Source organism: Dromiciops gliroides, chromosome 2, assembly GCF_019393635.1.
Source record: "Dromiciops gliroides isolate mDroGli1 chromosome 2, mDroGli1.pri, whole genome shotgun sequence".
Lineage (NCBI taxonomy): Eukaryota > Metazoa > Chordata > Mammalia > Microbiotheria > Microbiotheriidae > Dromiciops > Dromiciops gliroides.
Genome location: NC_057862.1, coordinates 315,695,015 through 315,709,577, shown reverse-complemented (window position 1 = coordinate 315,709,577; position 14,563 = coordinate 315,695,015).

Here is a 14,563-nt window from a genome sequence, read left to right as displayed (position 1 = left end):
CTTCAAATGGAACTTAATTAGAATTGCCAAGAAGGGGCAGGTAGGTGGCGCAGTGGATAAAGCACCTGCCCTGGATTCAGGAGTACCTGAGTTAAAATCTGACCTTAGGCACTTGACACTTACTAGCTGTATGACCCTGGGCAAGTCACATAACCCTCATTGCTCCACCCCAAAACAAAACAAGAATTGCCCAGGAAATTAGATAACCTCCAAGGGTTCTTCTAATTCTAAAACTCTGTTTCTTCATTACAACATTTTCTTCTTTTTGCCTAGGAGACCTGAAGGAAACCATTTACTATTATCAATTTATTTGTTTATTTTTAATCATAATTCCAGAAGCTGGAGATAATAGGAGTTGTATAGAAATGCATAATCTAAAAGAAGGCAATACCTTTTATCATATCTGGAATTTAATTATGAAATCCCTTTATGGGAACAATGCCTATTCCATTTATTTTATGTCATTTTTATTGATATCTTTTGTTTCCATAGCATCTTGATTTTTCAATACGCCTCTTCCCCCTCTACTACCCAGTGATCCATTCTTGTAACAAAAAATAAGAAGATAAAGAAAAAAAGTAGTTTAACAAAATCAAACAACATATCAACTATTGGAGAGTACATTTACTATTCCACCTCCAAAGTCCCCAACTCAGTAGAGAAGGAAGGGAAGTGAATTTTCTCAACTCTTTTCAAAGGCCAAATTTCATCATAAAAATAATATAACATTCATTTTTTTCCTTTCCGTTTCCATTACTTGTCATTGTTCAAGTTGTTATTTTAGTTCTGCTTATTTTGGGACAGCTCATTTGAATCTTCCCTTACTTCTCTGAATTATTCATATTCTTATAGCATAGTAGGGCAGGTAGATGGTACAATGCATCAAGTGTTGTGCCCGGAGTCAGGAAGACTCTACTTCCTAAATTCAAATCCAGCCTCATACACAGTCTCCGTGTGACCTTGGGCAAGTCACTTAACTATCTTTCCCTCAGTTTCCTCTGTCAAATGATCTGGAGAAGGAAGTGGCAAACTACTCTATTTTTGCCAAGAAAACTCCCCAAATGGTTACAAAGAGTCAGGCATGACTGAAAAATGACTAAACAACAAATAGTTTAGTAATATTCAATCACATCCCATTGAGTGAAAAGATAATAAGAGCTCTTAGATTTGAGAGAACGGGTGCTCCTTCTTTTTATTGATTACTGAGTTGGAACTCTAACTAATTTATGATATTTTTACAAGTTAATTTTCCAAAAGAGAAGAAAGCAGGTAGAAGATGGTGAAATATTTTGAAACAAGAGAAACAGAGGTTTTTTAGGGTTCTCCTATACAGATCCTTTTTAGATTCTATCTAGCATTATTTCTTTTTGGTGAGGCAATTGGGGTTAAGTGACTTGTCCAGGGTCACATAGCTAGTAAGTGTTAAGTGTCTGAGGCCAGATTTGAACTCAGGTACTCCTGAATCCAGGGTTGGTGCTTTATCCACTGTGCCATCTAGCTGCTCCTCTATCTAGCATTTTTAAAGCAGTTAATGAATTTAACCATAATCCAGAACTGCAGGTGAGAGGATTTCCCTTGTCCCCAGGAAAAACAACACATGATATATTAGCTGTCAGCAATAGTTTTCATGAGATTGGTTTCAGGAATGAATATTAAGCTAAGCCTAAAACATAGATTTGGCTTTGAATCAAGTTTTTCTGAGGTTGAAATAGTCTTTAAATGTCTAGCATCTCTATCCATATATATTGCTTTTTTGCTCTCTGTGTACAATTTTTGCCCAGCTCCTTGGGTTACCATGGTATGATGTAGAAGACTTTGGGCTTGGTATCAGAACACCTGGATTTGAATCTCAGCTCCAGTGCTTATTAATTGGCTCCCTATTTAAATGCATCTATTATCTCCCCACCACAAAATCCTCTGTTTGGTATTTAAAGCCATTTACAACCTGGCACCAGCATACCATTCCAAACTTGTTAGACACTATTCCCATTTACAAACTCTGTGGTCCAGCTAAACGGGTGTTCTCCCTGTTCCTGACACATGGTACTTCCTTTTTCATCTTGGTATGTGCTCTGCATGACCATGTGCCTGGAACGTATTTCTTCCTCATCCTTGGCTTGAACATTTCCTCATCTCCTTCAAAGGTCAGTTCAAGTATCACCTTTTACATCATCTCTTCTAATTCCCTCAGCTGCTATTACTCCTTCCTGCTCTCTCTCTATTACCTTATATTTCTCTTGTATATGTTTTTGTGTATATGTACATATTTCTCATTCTTCCCATTAAGTGTAAGCTCTCTGACATAAGGAGCTTTTTCATTTTTGTCATGTCTCCAGCATCACACACAGTGCCTGGATAGTAGTACTTTATAAATATTTATTTACTGAATAATTGTGTGCTTTTGGGGACTTTTTTACTTTAACCCTCAGTTTCCTCATCTGTAAAGTGAGGATGATACTTCTTACACTGAGTCATTTTGCTAACTTGAAAGTACAATATAAATGTCAGTTGCATTCTTATTCAGACTCATTCCCCCTATTTCAGTGCATCTATGACCAACTTGTCTCTATATGTAGGATCACATGATATATATAATATATACACATGTATACATATAGATATATTTATGTGTATATAACTATATGCAAGTATGTGTACATATGTGTATATGTATGTATACACACATATATACATACATGTAGATGCATGTGTATATACACAAATATATGTGTCCTCCCCTACCCCCATCCCTGGGAAAGGGAGGTATCTCAAAGATGTTTCAGTCTAAATCTCTCATTTTCCAAATGAGGAAACTCAGGCTTAGAGAGGTTAAGTGAATTGGCCAAGGTTATACAGATAGTAGGTGGCAGAGCCAGGTTTGCTGACTCCATATTTAGTGCTTTCTCCATGGTACTATTCCTGGCAATGAAGCAAATAACCTCATCTTACCAAAGCTGAACAAACCAACTAAACTCTAGGACAGTTTCCCACAGACTGAAGGAGAGCAAGAATTCTCTAACCCATCAGGTTGTCAAGAAGTTAGGACTGTATTGCTGAATGGCAATTCTGAGCACTAGATTGGTGATTAAAAAGCATCCAGAGATTTACTAGTTTAATATGCATGGCTTTCCCCAGCCTGAATTCCCTGAAATGGGAGCGTACCAAAGGGAGGGGGTGAAAGGGTGGAAAGAAAGAAAAGAAAATGCATGAAATTGACTGGCAGAAGGCTACAGGTTTATCAACTGTTTCAGGAGCTGGCCTCCATCACCTCAGCTTTGCCTCCAGCCCTCTGGAATTATTTTTAGCTGCAGGTTGGCTATATTCTTTTTTTCCTCCTTTCTACATCAAATGACTATGTTGGAAAGCTATCAAGCATGTGTCCAAGGCATAGAATCACAGCCAGCAATGCTTAAAAAAAGACCAGGCTCCAAACACAGACTCATCTGTGCTATCTTGCTTCAAGTCAATCCAAGGACCCCTCAGTGGCTAGGATAATGAGAAAAAGAAGCCAAAGCTGTTCGGTACTATTAAAAAGCAATGACACAGGCAAGAAAATCCTGACACTGTTCTCTCAGAGAGAGAGAGAGAGAAAGAGAATGTTTCCTCCAGGCAAGAACTATCAATTTCATGGAGTAGATAGGTAAATGATCAGTCTGCCACCTTTATTGTGTTTTACCTGAAATTAGAGCATGAGTCTAATTGATGCAGGGGATTGACAATGAAACCAAAGACCTAATCCTTGTCCATTAGCAACACTAATGCACATTATTCTGCTAAGGAAGGGATTGACATATATAACATTACTGACTTGCTTAGAGATGTTATGAGGGATTGAGACATGCACAGAGTACCACTGATGCTGCTCCCCATATGGAAGAATCTAGAGGGCTGGCGTCTGAGATCATTGTAATGATATGTAATGGAAGAAACTTAATGAAACTTTGGAGTATTAGGAGACATTATGTAGCTGGTTCAGTTTACCTGATCATGTGGTGGACAACAGTCTCTGCCTGCAGTTGTAAACTTGCAAATGGAGAGTATCTTTTTTTTTCTTATTTAGAATTTTATTTTTCCCAAATTACATATCAAAACAAATTTTAACATCGATTTTTAAAACTTTGTGTTCCAAATTCTCTTACTCCTTTCCTACCCCTCTCCCCTATGAATGCAAGCAATTCAATATAAGCTATCCATTAGCAGTCATGCAAAATATTTCCACATTAGTCAGGTTGTGAAAGAAAACAGACAATTTAGAAAAAGGAATTAACAAAAAATTAAGCTTCAATCTGCATTCAGATACCATCAATTCTATCTGTATAGATGGATTGCATTTTTCTTAAGTCCTTCAGAGTTGTCTTGGATCATTGTATTGCTGAAAATAACTAAGTCATTCACAGCAGATCATCTTACAATATTGCTGTTATTTTGTATACAGTACACTTCACTTTTTATCAGCTCATGTAAGTCTTTCTACGTTTTTTCTGATAGCATCCTGTTCATCATTTTTAAAATAGTAAAATACATTTATATAGTACTTTAAAGAGTGTATGGTACTTTATACCTGACAAAGAATGTTCTTCACAATAGCCCAGCAAAGTAGGTACCATAAGTACTCCTTCTCCTCATCTTACATTGATCTTGCCTCTACTTCAAATTTTTTTCAGTTACTACTGCTAACTATGTTTCCCTCCATCCTATTCCCTCCCCATGGTATTTACTCTTTTTTCTATCTTCTTTCACCCTTTCCCTCCTCAAAAGTGTTTTGCTTCCGACTGCCCCTTCCCCTAATCTTCCTTCCCTTCTTTCACCCCCCTCCCCTTTTATCTCCTTCCGCTCCTACTTTCCTACAGGGTAAGATAGATTACTATACCCAATTGAGTGTGTATGTTGTTCCCTCTTTGAGCCAATTCTGATGAGAGTGAGACTCACTCCCTCCCCCATACCTGTAAATAGAGAGTATCTTAAAAAAAGCATTAGTTGCCAGTAGACCAAATATTCATTATGTACCCATTATGTACCAGGCACTGTCTTAAGAGCCAGAGATACAAAGAAAAGCAAAAGACAGTGTCCACTTTCAAGGAGCTTAGTCTAATGAAGGAGACAATATGAACACAACTTTATACAAACAAGATATATACAGGATAAATTAGAGATAATCAACAGAGGGAAGACACTAGTATTAAGCAGGAATCAGGAGAAGCTTCCTTGTAGAAGGTGGTATTTTATTTGGGACTTGAAGGAAGCTAGAGAATCCAGGATGTAGAGATGAGGATGGAGAGTCTTCCAGACATGAGGGATGGCCAGTGAAAATACACAGTTGTGAGATGGAAGTGTCATGTGTAGGGAACAGCAAAGAGGCTAGTGTCACTGGATTCCATTGCACACAGAGCAGAGTAAATTGAAAGAAGATCGGAAAGGTAGGAATAGGCCAGGTTATGAAAGGCTTTGAATATCAAACAGAATTTCTTATTTGACCTTGGAGGTAACAGTGAGCCAGTGGAGTGAATTTCAATGGTATGTATGTATGTACGTAAGTACATATGTATGTATGCATGCATGTATGCATGTGTGTGTTTGCGACATGATTGGATCTTTGCTTTAAGAAGGTTGACTTGACAGATGAATGGAGGATAGGCCAGAGAGGAGAGAGATTTGAGGCAAAGGAACCAACCAGCAGGCTATTGCAATATCCCAGGAATGAGATGATGAGGGGGTTATACCAGGGTGATTGCAGTGTCAAAGGAGAGAAGGAATTTGGAGGGAGAGATATTATGATGGTAGAAATAATGGAGTTTGGCAACATACTGGGTATGCAGGGTTGGGGGGAGATAGAGAGTGAGTAGTTGAGGATAACATGTAGTCGTGAACCTGTGTGACTGGGATTATTTACAGTAATAGGAAAGTTAGAAATGAGGAAGAGTTTGGTTGAAAAGATAATGAGATCCATTTCAGATGTGTTGAGCTTAAGAGGTCTATGTGACATTGAGGTTTTTTGTTGTTGTTGTTGTTGTTTTTTAGGGCAATGGGGGTTAAGTGACTTGCCCACAGTCACACAGCTAGTAAGTGTCAAGTGTCTGAGGCCAGATTTGAACTCAGGTACTCCTGAATCTAGGGCCAGTGCTCCATCCATTATGCCACCTAGCTGCCCCCGTGACATCGAATTTAGAGACACCCAGTAGGTGGTTGGAGATGCATATGCAGAATTTAGGAGAGATGTTAGTGATAGCTGAGATAAGGCTCATCTGGCAGTCATGTCACATCTGGAGGCAAACTTGGTGGGACCAATGTTTTGTAGAACATATGTTAAGTCTAAGCCCCTTCCCTCCAAAGACTGATATGGGATAGGAAAGAACATATCCTCAATATGTTGGGGATGAATATTTTTTGTTTTGTTTTGTTTTTGCAGGGCAATGAGGGTTAAGTGACTTGCCCAGGGTCACACAGCTAGTAAGTGTCAAGTGGCTGAGACCGGATTTGAACTCAGGTCCTCCTGAATCCAGGGCCAGTGCTTTATCCACTGTGCCACCTAGCTGCCCCTGATGAATATATTTTTTACTATCATGCCTTTGAAGTAAACATTCCTTTGTAAAAGCTAATTTATAATATATGATTATTTAGAACTGCAGTGCTAGTCACTTGTGACAGTGTGTGTGTGTGTGTGTGTGTGTGTGTGTGTGTGAGAGAGAGAGAGAGAGCACGTGCACTCATGCATGCTCATGTCCTAACACAATTAGTTGAGTTTTAAACTAATAGCAGTAGAGATACCTCATTCCATAGGGTACCCATAGAACTCTGAGGGGGGGAAAAGTCTAATTCTGGGATAGTTACCTAGGACACATTTACTCCAGATATTTAAGTAAATTGTTTATATCATCAATATGAGAATTCCCTACACTTGTGTAACTCATTCATGCCCCCTTAATTAATGGGATTCTTGAGCATATTTTTTCTTCTTGGGTGCTGTCTTCTCCAATTAGAATGTAAGCTCCTTGAGGGCAGGGACTATCTTGCTTGCTTTTATTTGTATCCCCACTGCTTATCACAGTGCATGGTAAATATTAAACATTTAATAAATTCTCTCTCTCTGTCTCTGTCTCTCCTCCTATATCTCCTTCCCTCCCCACTCTGTCTCTGTATTTCTCCTTTCAGTATCTTTCTTTTTCTGTCTTACTCCCTGTACTTGAGAGGCCTTCCTCTATCCCTAACAGCTAATGTTTATAGATGATCTAAGAATTGCAAAACTCTTAATACCTGCTATCATTTTTTCCATCACTCTGCTCCTATGACTGAAAAAGCAGAAGGAGGCCACATAGGATTGAGGGCTGTTTTGCATTTTCATCTTTCTTGAGGCATCATGGCCCAGCAAATTTATCAAGGGGTCAACTTTCTGATGATGAGCATCTCTGCACTTAGGGTTTTTGATGACAGATAATCCATGATCATGATGAAAACTAACAGCTTTTCCAGCCTGGCAGAATCTGGCAGGGTTTGTGAAAAACTGACATACCCCTGTTATAACCGTGGGTCACGTCCACATCATGGTGAGAGATTGAATAAGAAGTTTTACTCAGGATACAGAGCCAGAATACAGAATCCCATGGATGGAAGGGATTGTAGAGACCAACTTGTCTTTGATTAAGAATCCTCTATGACATCTCCAATAAGTGGTCATCTAGGCTTTGCTTGAAGTCCATGAGTAATGATGACACCACTGCCATTTGAGGCATCCAATGTCCTTTTGGAACATTTCTAATTTGGGATTCCCCCTTCCCTCTTACATTACACCTGTTTGTCTTTCTTCAAATTACACCCATTTCTCCTGGTTCTGACCTTTAGTGCCAAGCAGAACAATGAGTGTTCTTCAAATACTTGAAACCAGCCCCTTCCTTAAGGTGCTCCCCTTTCTATAATTGCTTCAAGTCAGTGATAACATTTAGAGATAGTGTTAGAGTCAGGAAGATCTGGGTTCAAATCCAGCCTCAGAAACTGATTAGCTAGCTGTGTGATCCTGGGCAGTCACTTAATCTTTGTTTTCCTCAGTTTTCTTAATTGTAAAATGAGGATGATAATAGTACCTACCACTCAGAGATGTGATTATCAAAAGAGATAATATTTGTAAAAATGCATGGCACAGTACCTGGGTCATAATATTTGCTATATAAATGCTTATTCCTTTCCTTTTCCTTTCATAGCATATATGAATTATTGAACTCAGGAAAATGAAACTGCCTTCCAATGTGAATTCAACAGTTTTCAATTCTCTTCTACTCTGCCCTACTTTCTTCAACACCCTACAACATCACCTTGGGGTAGCTAGGTGGTTCAGTGGATAGAGCACTGGCCCTGGAATCAGGAGGACCTGAGTTCGAATCTCACCTCAGAGACTTACTAGCTGTGTTGACCCTTGGCAATTCACTTAACCCCAACTGCCTTAAAACATCTGGGGCCATCTCCAGTTGTTTTGATATATATCTATATATCTATCTTGCCACTGGACCCATATGGTCATGGAGAAGAGAATGAAGTTGGTGACCTTGGACAGCCCTCCCTCACTTAAATCCAATTCAGTGCAAGTCATGACATCCCCCTGATGTTATGGTCCTCTTTGAGAATGAAGAACAAACAATAATAACAACAACAATCTCACAGCCCCTTTCTATCTTTTTGTTGGTCAGTCATTTCAGTTGTATCTGATCATTCATGATCCCTTTGGGGTTTTCTTGGCAAAGATATTGGACTGGTTTGCCATTTCCTTATCCATATAATTTTATAGACAAGGAAACTGAAGCAAAAAGAATTAAGTGACTTGTCCAGGGTCACACAGCTAATAAGTGTCTGAGACCAGATTTGAATTCAGGAAAATGAATCTTCTTGACTCCTGACCTGGCATTCTATATTCAGTCCCCCCACATCCCCAGCTGCTTTAACATCCTAGTCATGCTTTTCTGGGTGGCAATGCATTTTGCTTTTGGTTAGCTTTAATGAGTAGGAAGAGTTCCCTTACATCAAGCCCAATTCTCCACTTTTTTTACTCATTGTTCTTGGTTCTACCCTCTAGGACCAAGCAGAGCAATCCTAATTCCTCTTCCATGAAGACAACCACTGTGTTTCACCCATGTGTTTTGTTCATTGGGTTTGTGGAAGAATATGTTCACACTTTAATAAAATGATGGTAAAACATTTTGGTATCCACAGAAGTACACTCCTTCTCTTGTTAGTCATACTTTAGAAATGGATATGCCAGAATGACTAAGTGGATAAACTAGAAGCTAGAGGTCCAGTGGTATGTTTTTAGCTTATTACTGAGCCTCTTGCTAAGTAATGTCCTCTATGCCAACTTTAAGGATATAGAAATAACAATAATATAACAATGATATGCTTTTCTTACAGGCAAAAAATGTGCTAACCTATTGTCTATGGGATGTGGCCTATGAGTTTTCTTTTTAATTAAAAGAGATTGAGTCATACCCACTCATTTACAAGCATTTTCAAGGTGCCATTGTGATCAACTGCATGAATATCAATTATGATGCAATTATTCTGACATAGTGAATCTCTGTTCTACCTTTATCCCTTTCTAGGCTCTTCCACTCCTGACACTATACATTTCTCCACTATTCCACAGAATTCTTTTCACCCTGGATGTTTGTTCACTCCACCCCTGCCTTTCTTATACCAGAAGCATTTTCTGCTGCTGCAGTCCCTTGTTTGGATTAGCTGGCTTCTCATAGAACGTCCATTTTAAGGAAAATACCTAGGGTAGCGATGTCTTCATTCCACTCTAGGCTCCACTTCTGACACTCTAGACTTCATTTACCATGCTCCTGCTTGAATAACTCCCTTTACTGTGCCCCTTGCCCCATTTTTGGCTCTGTTTTATGTGTTATCTTTTCTCATTTGAATATAAACTCCTCAAAGGCAGAGGTTAGTTTTTTTTTCTTCCCATATGTAAATTCCCAGAACTTTAGAAAAGTGTCTGGCACATAGTAAACACTTAATACAAACTTGCTGATTTGACTTGACTCTATTAGGGAACTGAGCCCATGACCTTGGCATCATTAGGCACCATGGTGTAATCAAATGTATTAATCTGAGTCATAGCTTGCCCTCTTTGACTTCGAGGTTGGCAAATAGATTAATTCATATGTCAAATATGATCTAAACAGTAATGCCTGTATCTTGACTCAGGGATCAAGTTCCCTTACTGTCCTGGCCATATTGGCTCTGTCTTGTCTTACCTGTCATGCTCCCCGGAGTTATTGTCCACCATTGCCAACACTAATAACAGCAGCAGCCATGGTGGTGGTAGTGGTGGCAGCAGTAGCAACAGCAGAAGCTAACAGACTTGTCAGCCTTCTGATTTTCCCTAATAAGTCAGATTACTAAGAAGCCTCTGAATGGAACTATAACTGCAATAGTGCCTCTGATGATTAATTGTAAGATAGTTGGTTAGGAAAGTACATATAACAGTGTTTAATAACAGTTCTTTGAATGTTGATTATTAAGAATCTCAAGTCAGGAGTATTATCATGAGGGCAGTTTAGGTTTATTTAAGCAACTTCAGGTAATCATGTATTTTCTAGGCTTTACTTCAATACTTAACAATAACAGCTAACATTTATGTGATGCTTACTATATCCCGGGCACTCTATTAAATACTTGACAGTTATTATCTCACATGATCCTCACAACAACCCTGGGAGGTAGGTGCTATTATTATTCCCATTTTATAGATGAGGAAACTGAGGCAAAGTGAGGTTAAGTGACTTTGCCAGGGTTACATAATTTGTAAGTGTCTGAGGCTTGATTTGAACTCAAGTCTTCTTGGCTCTAGGCTCAGTGCTCTATTGACTGAAATCTGTAATTTTTTTCATCTCAATGATCTCTCCTTTGATAAAGATTGGGACCCTTCCTGACATTGGAAGACAGTTTCATTTTCCCTAGTTCAAGAATTCAGTTCAATAAATATCTATTAAGTAACTACAATGTGAGGTGTACTGTGCTAGGTACTGGGAACAGAAAGACAAAAGCAAACATTTTCTGCCCTCAAGGTGCTTATATTCTACTTAAGGATACAGCTATAGGTTTGTATAGATAGATATCATGAGAAGAGTACTCCCTTAGGAATAATGATAATGCTGATCCCAGGATGTGTTGGTTTACTTAGTCACATGGAGCTCACATACTGGGTGCATGCCAACGGTTAAAACATTTGCACAAATAAACAAATATGAGTTGTGTGATCTAGCACATAGTAGCTAATCCTCTCCTTAAGCACCTTTCCAAAATTAATTAGGCTGTCCTTTAACTCAAAGTTTCTTAAATTGTGGGTTGTGACCCCATATTGGGTCTCATTACTGAATGTGGGGGTTTTGAAAAGTTTGGCAACAGTAAAAGATTATGTATATCTATTTAATATACCTATTTATCTTGGATCATGAAAAAATTTCTTGGGTGGAAAGGGGCTATGAATGGAATAAATTTAAGAAGCCCTGCTTTAACTGATAGATACACAATCCATTGTCACAACTGTCCTTGAAGCCTTTTCAGCTTGGCAAGATCTGTCAGTGCTTGCATTCTGCTAACATTACCCCCAAGAACACATGTTGCAGGTGAGACAACATTGAACTTGGTAAAAGTACCTGAATTCAAATCCTGACTCTGGCATTTACTACTTATGCCAAATCAGTTTATCTTTTTAGGCCTTAGTTTCCTCATTTATAAAGTGAGGGAGTTGATAAAGTATCTTCTAGTTCTAGATCCTTGGCCCTATGAACCCAAGGTTATCATAACACAATGAGGCATTAGGATTGGAAATTAGTAGACAGCTATACCAGCCCTTTAAAAAATGAGAGAGCTGAGTTTGATGGGCAACCATACAGTTAGTTTTCATGCTTCTCTATACCTCAGTTTTCCTATCTACCACTGTGGAATTAATGGTGCCTTACCCTTTTCTCCTTCACAGGGAAGCAAGGAAAATTAATTGGAGAATCAGTTAAGTGCTTTGTACTTTGGGGAGATGGGGTCTCTGTAAATATAAGGTAGTACAGGAGAAGAGTCATAAAACATACTTGTTAAAGCAAAGCCAGGAATAAATCCAGCTCCATGTTCCAAATACAACATTTTATTGGAGGTTGGTAGGGAAAAATCACCATATCATTTAGGATTAATTTACAGACCATCTACTTATACCTGAGGGACAATGTGAGGTAACTGGGGCCTATCATAAAGAAAAGTGACTGAAAATCAATCAGCTCAGATAGCTGTAAACAGGTCACTGGGGAAATGCAGCTGGGCAACTCCAACCTGGCCTATTTAGTGTGCCAACAGTGGCCTGTATCCCACTAATTCAGAATGTCTCTGAGGGATTCAAGGTAAGAAAGACCATGAAGTCAATGTCCCAGTAGTAACATCATTAAGAAGGAATGAGGCAGAGCCATTCACAATTTGTTTCCACCCCCATCCCACTCATTTGGGTTTACAGCATTTTTTTAAATAAAAAATATCAAAAAAGATGATATGCTTGGGGATAGAGAGAGAGAGAGAGTATATGTGGACTGACCGATTAACTGTGTATATGTACATGTGTATAGATTTTTTTCGGTAATAAAAGATTCACTCTATGTCTCAGTGATTAGCCCCTCATGCCCAGGTGACAGTTACTACTGTGTGGGGCTAAAAGCAATATTCCAGATTTACCATGCATTAAGTCTGGCTCTGTTTCTCATTATCAACCATTCAATGAAAATAAGATATGGACTAATATTAGGAAACTTTGGTTAAAGCAGTAAATAGGAAATTAATCTTTTTTATCTCATTTTATTCATTCATTTAATTATTGCTTGGACCTGTGATTTATTTTTTGCTGTAGAAATTCCCCAGTGTAGAAATTCCTTTCACTAAAGTAGTCAACTTCTTTGTGATTTCCAGTTTTAGGGAATTATCTGAGGGCACTAAGAGGTCATTTTTTTTTTCTTTTTAACATTTTTAGCAAGTCACTGAACTGGTATTCATCAGACTGAACCATCTTGAATCTTTCCATCCAAGATGTCATTATGCCCCTTTATAAGCTGTGTACTATATAAGCAATTTTTGGTTGTGGGTACATCCTTCCTTTTACCAACCACTAGCTGATAAAGCTGTTAACGAGCATTAGATAAGCCAGTGTTGGTTTTCATTATTTGATATAGTTTTAAATTCTGTGATAGATGGAGAGAGAGAGAGATGGATGAATAGATAGAGATGGATAGATAGATAGATAAGTCATTTATTGTAGCCTTATTATGTGGCATACACTGTGATAAGCTTCAGAGACACAAAAACAACTAATCAAGATAGTCCTTGCTTTCAAGGAGATTGAATTCTAACTGTAGGAGAAAGTACATAAAGGAGTGCTGAACAGGATAGGGGTAGAGTAGGAGTAGAGGCATTATCTTTGGCATAAGGTAAAAGCTTGCTTGTCAAAGCTGGGAGACCGTGGTGTAGAGTTTAAAATTCTAGAAGGAAGGAGAGGAGCCTGATTTCCTGAGAGCATAATGAGGATGGCCAGGAAGTGGCTATCCTATTATTGGCCAGATGCTCAACCAACCAATGATAGGGCACACTGGATTGCTGAAGGATGATGACTGGATCTCCTTTCATGTTTCCTCCACTGGGCACACAATCCAAGAATGAGATACTGGGCAGCAGTATGAGGTGGCATCGTAGCAATCACAAATACCACTGAATCCTCCAACTATTGTTTAGAATCCATCTTGTCAGAGGGCAGAGAAGAGAATCCCAGGTGGGGCCTGATTAACAAGAGGTGGGGAAATACCTTCAAATGTACAGTATGGTTAAAACTCTAGTATGGTGCAGTAGTCCATTATCTCTGTCATCTCCACTTGTTTTTGAGAAATAGAATTTTGCAGTAAAAAGAGTTTTGGATGTGGAATAATAAGATCTGGGTTCAAATCTTGGTTCTCCTGCTTGACTACCTGTATGACCTTAAAGCAAGTTACTTTATTTCTCTGGGCCTTGGTTTCTTTATCAACAAAATAAGAGAATTATACTACGTGGCTTCAAAGGTACCTTCTGTGATTCTTATTTGGAGATATGCTCATAAATATTTAACAACAAGATTTCTGGGAAAATTAAACTTTTAAGCTTAATCTGCATGATTAACACTTTCTACATAATTTTTTAAAGTCTAGAAAATAAGCAAAACAATAAATCAGGCTGTAATTTGTAGTATTTGCCAATTTCTGAGGTATAATTGCTCATATTGAAAATTTAACAATCACCTTATGATTTGATTGGGGCTGGCCCCAGCATACCCTTCTCTATGATGTACCCCTTCTCATATTTGGGTTTAGAAAAAATTCCATTTTGCTTATAAGAGTTCTGAACAAAGCCAGAGGCTTGAGCAGTCTGTTCTTTCTAAACACTAATAGCTTTTTTCTCCTTTTCAAATAATTATCATTTGCTTTCTGAGTCTAGACAGGACAGAGGTGGAGGTTAGATGACAGGGAGCTTGCTTGTTACACTTAAAATGCATAAATTGAGCAGAAGAAATAAATGGATC